General features: G+C 39.1%; 1 pseudogene; it reads left to right on the forward strand.

Annotated features, from left to right (window-relative positions):
• The first annotated feature begins 628 nt into the window (after positions 1 to 628).
• Positions 629 to 1,569, forward strand: LOC115832411 (annotated as a pseudogene).
• The last annotated feature ends 8,388 nt before the right edge of the window (positions 1,570 to 9,957 follow it).

The raw sequence follows: 9,957 nt of genomic DNA on the forward strand, positions 1-9,957 counted from the left end.
AAGTCTTTATGTGTAATTGTGGATTTATTGCTACCATGTTTTGCTTTATGTATTTTGAAGCTCTGTCGTTAGGTATAAACACATTTAAGATTGTTACATCTTCTTGGTGAATTCACTATTTATCATCATGTGATGTTTCTTTATATTTCTGATAGTATTCTTTATTCTAAAGACTATTTTGCCTAACATTAATATAGCTACTCCAGCATTGTTTTGATTAGTGATTGTGTGGTATACCTTTATTCATACTTTTACTGTAAGCCTATCCTATATCTTTATACTTGAAGTGGGTTTCTTGTAAACAATATCTAGTTGGGCCTTTTTTATACAATCTTACAATATCCACTTTTTCACAGGTTTTTTGTTTTTGTTTTTGTTTTTTGAGATGGAGTCTCGCTCTGTCACCCAGGCTGGAGTGCAGTGGCACGATCTCGGCTCACTGCAAGCTCCGCCTCCCAGGTTCACGCCATTCTCCTGCCTCAGCCTCCCGAGTAGCTGGGATTACAGGCGCCTGCCACCATGCCTGGCTAATTTTTTGTATTTTTAGTTAAGATGGGGTTTCACCGTGTTAGTCAGGATGGTCTCAAACTCCTGACCTCATGATCCTCCCGCCTTGGCCTCCCAAAGTGCTAGGATTACAGGCGTGAGCCACCACGCCTGGCCCTTTTTTACAGTTTTATTGAGGTAAAATTTATATATGCCTTTTGATATTGTCCCACAGGTCCCTAAGGCTTTGCTTATTGATTTTTCAATCTATAATGTGTTTCTCAGATTAGATGCTATTTATTATCTATCTTCAAGTTCATCAACTCTTCCTCTGTCATCTGCAATTTGCTGTTGAGCCCATCCAGTGAATTTTTGAGTATGCTATTTATTAGATCTAAAATTTTTATTTAGGTTTTTTAAAAATAATGTCTAACTAGGTGGTGGCCACTGCACAAACTAGATTCTGCTCACTCTGGGCCTCACTCCACTTCCTCTGTGACAGATCATATGACACATGATATGTCAAGACATATCATGTCTGACAAACCTGATATGGCTGAGATCAAGAAATTTGATGTCAAAAATAGAAGAAGACAGAATTGCAAGAGAAAAATCCACTGCCTTCAGAAGAAACAATAGAACAGAAGCAGGCAGACAAATCTTATGGACGCATGTGCCGCCAATATGCACTGTACATTCAACGAGAATTGCCTTCTTATTTTACTTATTTTAGCTGTTTAATTTCATAAGAGGCAAAGATGTTGGATCAACTTTTAAAGGACTTTGCTGCCCTTTTCACATCAAACAATAGAAAACTGCTGACGATGAAGGCTACACCTGCCTCTCCCATCTGCTTGTCTGGCTGTCAAGGAAGAAAAATAACTTGCATGTTGGTGAAGGAAGAAGAAGAGTAGGAAGACAGGTAAATCTAGAGTAAAACCAAGCTGTCCCAAGGTGCCTGCAGGCTCTCAAATGCAGTTTAAATGAAGTTTAATTAGAGTGCCATTTTTCTTGTTCAAATGATTTTAATTATTAGAATGCACAAATTTTATTTAAAAATAAACAGTTTTACGCTGGATGTGGTGGTTCATGCCTATAATCCTAACACTTTGGGAGGCTGAAACGGGTGGATCACTTGAGGTCAGGAGTTTGAGACCAGCCTGGCCATCATGGTGAAACCCCACCTCCACTAAAAATACAAAAATTAGCTGGGCATGGTGGCTCGCACCTGTAATCCCAGCTATCCAGGAGGCTGAGGCAGGAGAATCACTTGAACCCAAGAGGCAGGGGTTGCAGTGAGCTGAGATGACACTACTGCACTCCACCCTGGGCAACAGAGTGAGACTCTGTCCCAATAAAAACCAACAAAAAAATAAAAATAAGAAAACAGTTTTAAACCCTTTAAACATTTTTCTATTTTTCTGCTGAGAACTTTTCATTCACTTCCAAGTTGTTTACCTTTATTTCATGGAGCACAGTTATACTAGCTGCTTTAAAGTTGTTGACAATTCCATCGTCTGGGGCATCTCAAGGTTAGCACCTGTTGATTATCTTTTCCCTTGAAAAATGGTCACATTTTTCTAATTCATTGTTTGTCAATTTTAGATTCATCCTGGGCATGTTGACTTTAATTTTTAGTTTTATTATTTTTTATTTTTTTGAGACAGGGTCTTACTCTGTCACCCAGGCTGGAGTGCAGTGGCGCAATCTCGGCTCACTGCAACCTCCACCTCCCAGGTTCAAGCGATTCTCATGCTTCAGCCTCCCAAGTAGCTGGGATTACAGGTGCCTGCCACCACGCCCTGCTAATTTTTGTATTTTTAGTAGAGATGGGGTTTGGCCATGTTGGTCAGGCTGGTCTCGAACTCCTGAGCTCATGTGACCTGCCCACCTCGGCCTCCCAAACTGCTGGGATTACAGGCAGGAGCCACCGCGTCCAGCCCGAAATAATACTTTTTAAAGTAGTTTTTTCCCTCTTCTATCCTTCTAGGTGACAGAGTACAGGGTTTCTGGCTTCAGGGACCTCATACTTTAAAGGTGAAGGAGAAAAGAATGATAACTTATAATATTTCTATAGGGCAATATTTTAATGTTTTGAAGTGTGTGTTCACATTTTAAATAATAACCCACAATAAACTCACATGGAAAGTGTGAACAGAGTCTAAAACTTCAGAATTGTCTTAATTCTATACTTTGAAATTAAAGATAATTTTATATTAAATGTAAATAATCCTCAAAGAAGAGTAAATTAGTTGTTATTCAATTCACAATATTTTCCTTCTTTAATTATTTGGCTTTTTTCTGAATGGGTAATATATGCATGACACAAAATTCAAAAGTTGCAAAAGGGTACAGAGTGAAAATTAAGTTTTTATCCCACCTCATCTTCAAGACTCATGGCTCCCTTTCCTGGAGGCAACCAGTGTTACCAGTTCTTGAGTAGCCTTTCAGATATATTTTTTGCATACATGTATGTATTTCTCTGTTTGTTAACACAGAGAGTAGCTCATTCTATACACTATTCTTCCTATATCTTAATAATTATTTTCATTCACTTTGATGGCTACATTATATTCAATTGAAAGGATGTAGCATTCTTTAACTGTTCTTCTGTTGATGGACATTTAGGTTGTTTCTGGTCTTTTACTATTACAGACAATGCAGCAGTATATAACCTGTGCACATGCCATTTCTTTGCGTGACAGTACATCTGTAGCAAAGAATTTCTAGAAGGAAGATTTCCGGGTTAAAGGATATGTGCAATTAAAATTTCAGTAGATCTCACCAAATTGACCTCCATAGAGGTTGTACTAAATTACATTCCCACCAGGAATGTACCTCTTTTCCTATCGTGGACAACACAGTATATGATTAAATTTTTTATTTTTAATAATTGATAGATTTAAAAAAGTGTCTCATTATAGTTTTAACTTGTACTTTTCCAATTATGAATGAGGCTGATCATCACTTTATATGTATTAGAGCAATATTTACCATCAAGCTTCATTACTTAAAGAGTAGTCAGTGATTTCTTTCTAAGTCTGACTAGATTATTCTCCCTCAGTGAAAAAGAAAACGTCCTACCGAGTTGTAATTTTTAGCATCTACCATTAATAAATAGATAAACAAAACACTGCACCACCTTAGAATATAAAAGCAGAGTTTTTTTCACCTTTTCTGGAAGAATTCAAAAATTTATCTTTGGTCTGGTAACAAACAGGTAAAGCTTCACTAAAGTTATTTATTAATAAAGTTGACAAAGCAGGCAGATCCTTTGAGGTCAAGAGGCTGAGACCAGCCTGGCCAGCATGACAAAACCCCATCTGCACTAAAAATGTATAAAAATTAGCCGAGCGTGGTGGCACATGCCTATAATCCCAGCTACTTGGGAGGTTGGGGCAGGAGAATTGCTTGAACCCGGGCGGCAGAGGTTCAGTGAGCCAAGATTGTGCCACTGCACTCCATCCTGAGCGACAGAGCAAGACTCTGTCTCAAAAAAAAAAAATAAATAAATAATAAAATAAAATGAAGTTGGAAGTCCCTACAATATATAAATCCGTAATTGTTTTTCACAATAACATGTCAAAATGCAATATATATATATTTATATACCAATCAAAAAATGTTGACCTTTAAAACAATAGCTGTGATAATATTTAGTAATAAAAAAAAAACTTCTAATACTTAGGAAATCATTCATCTAATAAAAGATTGTCTTTAGGGATATTTGGACATTATTTTTGAGTAATATAGTAATAGTATAAATTTTAATACAGTATTCATAAATAGCATTATTGCATTGCTACTAGTATTGCAACACCAGTGTAAATAAATACTATAAATAAATATCAATGCTAATTTTTTTGTTCTGTGGAATTTCACTGTTGACATTAAATTGTTGTCTTTTCATCATTGCTATAGCAGTTAATCTTATTAAATAAAACATAGCAATTGAAATGCACTAAAGTCTTAAGACTTTTCCAGTAAATGTGTGTTGAGCATGTAGAAATTACTTAGTATCTTAGAGTTCTAGGTGCAAAATATACTTTTTAATATCATTATTTTGGGAGGTTAGTCTTTCTACTCCCTACTCTCCTCTCTACCAGCCTCATCCAGAGAAATAACTCTCTCAAGGTACTGATAAGAGATGCCACTGTCAGGCTAGTCAATGGAGTGAAAGATGTCACTGCCAGATCCCCTGTATAGTGGCACAGACTCCTGGAATTGAAAGGGAGCTAGCTTAAGGAGTCATTTAATCCAGACCTCTTTCTTCCTGCAAGGGGTCTGCCTGAAATGTCTAAGACAGATGGTTTGTCCTTAAAATTCCCCAGGGACAGAGATTCTACAATATTACTCTGGAGCCTTTTCTAATGTTTAATCACTATTACTGTCAGGTCGGTTTAAGCTCTTTCCTGCTAGTTTTTCCTCTGCAGACATGGAAAACGGTTGAACAACAACCTCTTTATAATCACCTTGCCAATACGCAAAAACAGTTACCATGGTGCACTTCGGCCTTGTTTTTTCAAAAGTATGTAATTTATCTCCTCTCCATTTTTAACACATCAATATCTTATCTCATTAAACATTTGAGTTAATTTTAATTAAACTCTTTCCATTTGTTATATATCACTTCTAATGTGGCATTACAGTAAGTTCTTAAATTGTAATGTGTTTTATTTTTAATTATTATAGGGTTAGGTAGAACAATACAAGTACTTATTGAGTATGTTGTACCAGCAAGAAAAGGATAGGCAAATCTCTTGCTCCCACATAGTGTATATTCTAGTAGGAGACATAAACAATAAAAACTATAAAAATTGATCTATAATATCATATAATGTTATGATAAGAATAAAACATCTTGTATTAACTAGAAAAATGCGGCCGGGCGCGGTGGCTCACGCCTGTAATCCCAGCACTTTGGGAGGCCGAGGTGGGCGGATCACGAGGTCAGGAGATCGAGACCATCCTGGCCAACACGGTGAAACCCCGTCTCTACTAAAAATACAAAAAATTAGCCGGGCGCAGTGGTGGGCGCCTGTAGTCCCAGCTACTCGGGAGGCTGAGGCAGGAGAATGGCGTGAACCCGGGAGGCGGAGCTTGCAGGGAGCCAAGATTGCGCCACTGCACTCTGGCCTGGGTGACACAGTGAGACTCCGTCTCAAAAAAAAAAAAAAAAAAAAAAAACAAAACTAGAAAAACGCTAGGCTGCTATGATAGAGACCCAAAAATAATGCAGTTGTTTGAAAAAGAATTTTGTTTCTCTTACTTAACAGTCCAAGGTAAATGTTCTGGACATCAAGAAACTGCTCTATGAAGTCATTTGGGGACTCCAGTCCTTCTATTATGCTGCATTACCATTCCTAAGATCATTATCGTCAGCTCTACACTATAAGCTGAGTCACCGAGTTTCAGCTAGCAGGGAGGAGAAAGACAGAATGGATGAGGCTACCCTAGATTCAGAGGTGGCACACATCACTACCACCCCATTCTACAAGAAAGAACACAATTTCATGGCCACACTTGGCAAGGAGGCTGGGAAATGCATGCAATCTAACCACATGCCCAGGAAGTAGAGAATGTATTTAGGGGGAACATATAGAGTGTTGCAAACACTGTCAATATTTCTCCCCAGTATCTTAAGATCCCCTTTTACCTATTTGTGTTTCTGCTTCCAACAACAAACCCCAGGCTATTTTTCAGAAGACACTGGATCCCACTTGGCCAAGATCAGAACATACCTGGGAATTTACTTTCCCCCATTCCACATTGCCCCCCAGGGGACTGGTTGGTGCAGAACTATGAAAGACCAGCTCCCTTGCCCTCCAATCAGGACAACTCAGGTGTAACTTACCTTTCAGAGCTCCCCTTCAGACACAGGCTGAAGCAGCCCTCTCGGGGGTTAGCCTGAGATCCATCCTTGCTTGGCTGTCTTCTCTGTCCTGTCCTGCTTTCCCCATTCCTTTATTGGTTTCTCCCAGGAGTACTTTCCTAATAAATTACACACGAATCCTCATCTAAGGGCTTGCTTCTAGGAAACCCAATCTAAGGCACAGGATAAAGGGTTAAAGTGTGATAGAAGGTGCTGGATCATTTTTAGTGGCTTCCCACATATTATCAGAAGGAGTATTTGGACAAGTATGAATAATTTTAAGGAAGGAGGCCATTTCTCTTACTGTCTCCTGTCTCCAAAGGAAAGGAGGAAATAAAAACTGAAAAATAACAGACTGATGAGCGCCACTGGCCAGGCCTGTAGGCTAAAGATTAACCCCCACCCGGCAGGCGCCTGTAGTCCCAGCTACTTGGGAGGCTGAGGAGGGAGAATGGCGTGAACACGGAAGGCAGAGCTTGCAGTGAGCCGAGATGGCACCACTGCACTCCAGCCTGGGCGACAGAGCGAGACTCCGTCTCAAAAAAAAAAAAAAAGATTAACCCCTACCCTAATCGCTTGTGCTATCTATAGATAACAGACAATGGTATGGAGAAATACTTGCCTTGCTCACCACTCCCACCTAGTCATGTACTCCATGCTTGCTCAATCTATCACAACCCTGTCACGTGCACCCCTTGGAGTTGTAAGCCCTTAAAAGGACCAGGAACTCTTTCTTCAGGGAGCTCTGTTCTTGAGACGCTTCTGCCGAAGCTCCCCGCCAAATAAAGCCACTTCCTTCTTTGACCCAGTGTCTGAGGGGTTTTGTCCGCGGCTCTTCCTGCTACAACTTAGCTCAGAAATGTCGCCACTACTATGGAAAAAAGAAAACTCTAAAATATGTGTTTTAATTGTTTTGCAAGGGTCACGTTCACATACACAAACTTAACTTTTGCAATGTGGGTATCTACAACCTGCTCAAAAAGTGAATGCAGTGGATCTGCAGCTGTGAAGAGCGAGCACCACCACAATAATGGGCCACGAGTTTGGAAATCTGAGGCGGACACAAGATGCGGTTACCTATAGCTCGTGGCCCTCAGGCACTGGCCTCCCCACACTACTTCAGCAAGGACATCCCCAACAGGCTGCACAATAATACTCAGGCGCCTTTCCTTTGCATGAAGCCACCATTTGCAGTGTTTTATCTCGTCTACACACAGGAGAACTGGGAGTCTGAGAAATCCAAGAATAACCCAGCTGCCTATGAAAATGGCAAATGAGCAACTCAACTGGATGACTCATTTGGTTCTCGGTCTCTGAAAGACCCTTCTCTGGGATATGAGTCTTCATTGTAGTGTCTTGAAGACATGATAAATTTATAGACTGCACTGTTGTGTTTTTTTTTTTTAATGAATGCACCTGCTTTTTATGTTATCAAATTAGGCTTCACAAACGTAGTATCTTCCAATTTGATATTTGACAATGATGAGAATGCAGTTAAATGAATGGAGTAGATGGGCAACAAAAGTCCTCAGTAATATTCTGCAGGGTATAACTCAGCATGGACTCAGAGCACTGCAGAACACAGAACATCAGGCTCGATGGCTCACACCTGTAATCCCAGCACTTTGGGAGGCAGAGGCGGGCAGACTGCCTAAGTCCAGGAGTTCGAGACCAGCCTGTGCAACATGGTGAAACCCCTTCTCTACTAAAAATACAAAAAAAAATAGCTGGGCATCGTGGTACATGCCCGTAGTCCCAGCTACTTCGGAGGCTGAGGTGGGAGGACTGCTTAAGCCTGGGAGATGGAGGTTGCAGTGAGCTGAGATGGAGCCACTGCACTACAGCCTGGGTAACAGAGAGGCCTTGTCTTAACACACACACACACACACATACACACACACACACAAGACATTATGGATTCTGAAAACTAAAACACTGAAGGATGCAAATATATCCCATGTAACTGTTTTGCACAAGGGTATTGGCAGCATAACCATAATGAAGTCTGGGAGTGGAGTAATTGGCAAAATATTAGCTGATTTAATTTTGACTTTACTAATTTTAACCAACTGTGATTCCCTTCTATGTTCCTAACTAATAAATTAATGTAGAGTTTTATGTTACATATTTTTTACAGTAGGATTGAAATACGTAAGTATTAGACTCATTCGTGTGCTGCAGAATCATTTGGTTTATATGAGTAATTGACTCAGTAAGAGAATTTTTTAAAATAGGTTTCCAATTTAAAGTATCACCTTTGATGAACACACACATCAGGAAATACATATGCTACTTAAAGTAAAATTAACTTGCATTGAGATTGCCTTATTCAAATTTTACTCTCTCAGAGCTCTGTAGACTTTTTGTGGCTCTGATCACAGTTTAAATTGTACATTTATTTTTATGATCATTTAGTTAATGTCTGTCTCCATCACTCAACTGTAGATCTATGAGGGCTGTTTTTGATCACCAGCAGTACATACAGTGCCTGACACATAGTAGGTATTCAAAAAGAATTTGTTGGCTGAGAAAAATTAATGAATATCTAAATATAGAAATATATATATTAATTCTCAAAATAATCTTTACCAAGTATGTGGTATAAGTATTATTACTTACTACTCTGTAAATTATGGAAAATGGATAATACAAACGACTCTTGTCCATAGAAATGCAAATGATTTTATCCAGTATAATGCAATTGATTATTGCTATCTGGATAGATTAATTTTGCATCAATTTTCAGCATTCCTTATTGCCCCTATGTATGTGGTTCTTTGAATTCTTTTTTTAATTACTTATAATATCTTACTGGTTCCCTCATTAATTATGCATTAAAAAGGATTTTTGATATGTGCTAGTTTTATATTTGTATGACAGTCACGATGTTACCTTCTTTTAGAAAATAACATTTAACAGTTTAACAATACCTTAATACCATCTTAAATAGTGCTAATAGGTTACTCTATGTACACAAAAGTGTATTGAGAATGAACTACATGAAGAGTACTGTGCTATGCCTGAACATAATGAACAACAATATAGTGATGGAATCTGGTATATAAACCCATGGCAGGAACTGAATATCTTTATCACACTTCTTACTAGAATTTAGGCCAGGTGTGGTGGCTCATGCCTGTAACCCCAGCACTGTTGGGGGCTAAGGTGGGAGGATGGGAGGATCACTTGAGCCCAGGAGTTTGAGACCAGCCTGGGCAACAAAGTAAGATCCTGTCTCTACAAAAAATCAAGATACAAAAAATAAAAAAATTAGCCAGGCATGGTGTGCACGCCTGTGGTTCCAGCTAACAAGAGGCTGAGGCGGAAGGACTGCTTGAGCCCTGGAAGTTGAGGCTACAGTGAGCCATGTTTGTGCCCCTGTACTCCAGCCTGGGAGACAGAGCAAGACACTGTATCAAAAAAAAAAAAAAAAAAGAATCTAGTACAGCTGCAAAGAGATTAGTAAAAGAATTATGCATACATATTTTGCTTTTCATCATTATTGTTACTTCATACAACCACAAATTACTAGCACTGCACTGTACCAATGGTACCCTGTCCCAGTTCTCTGGGATTTGCATGTCAGAGAAATATTTTAT

Source organism: Nomascus leucogenys, chromosome 22a, assembly GCF_006542625.1.
Source record: "Nomascus leucogenys isolate Asia chromosome 22a, Asia_NLE_v1, whole genome shotgun sequence".
Classification (NCBI taxonomy): domain Eukaryota; kingdom Metazoa; phylum Chordata; class Mammalia; order Primates; family Hylobatidae; genus Nomascus; species Nomascus leucogenys.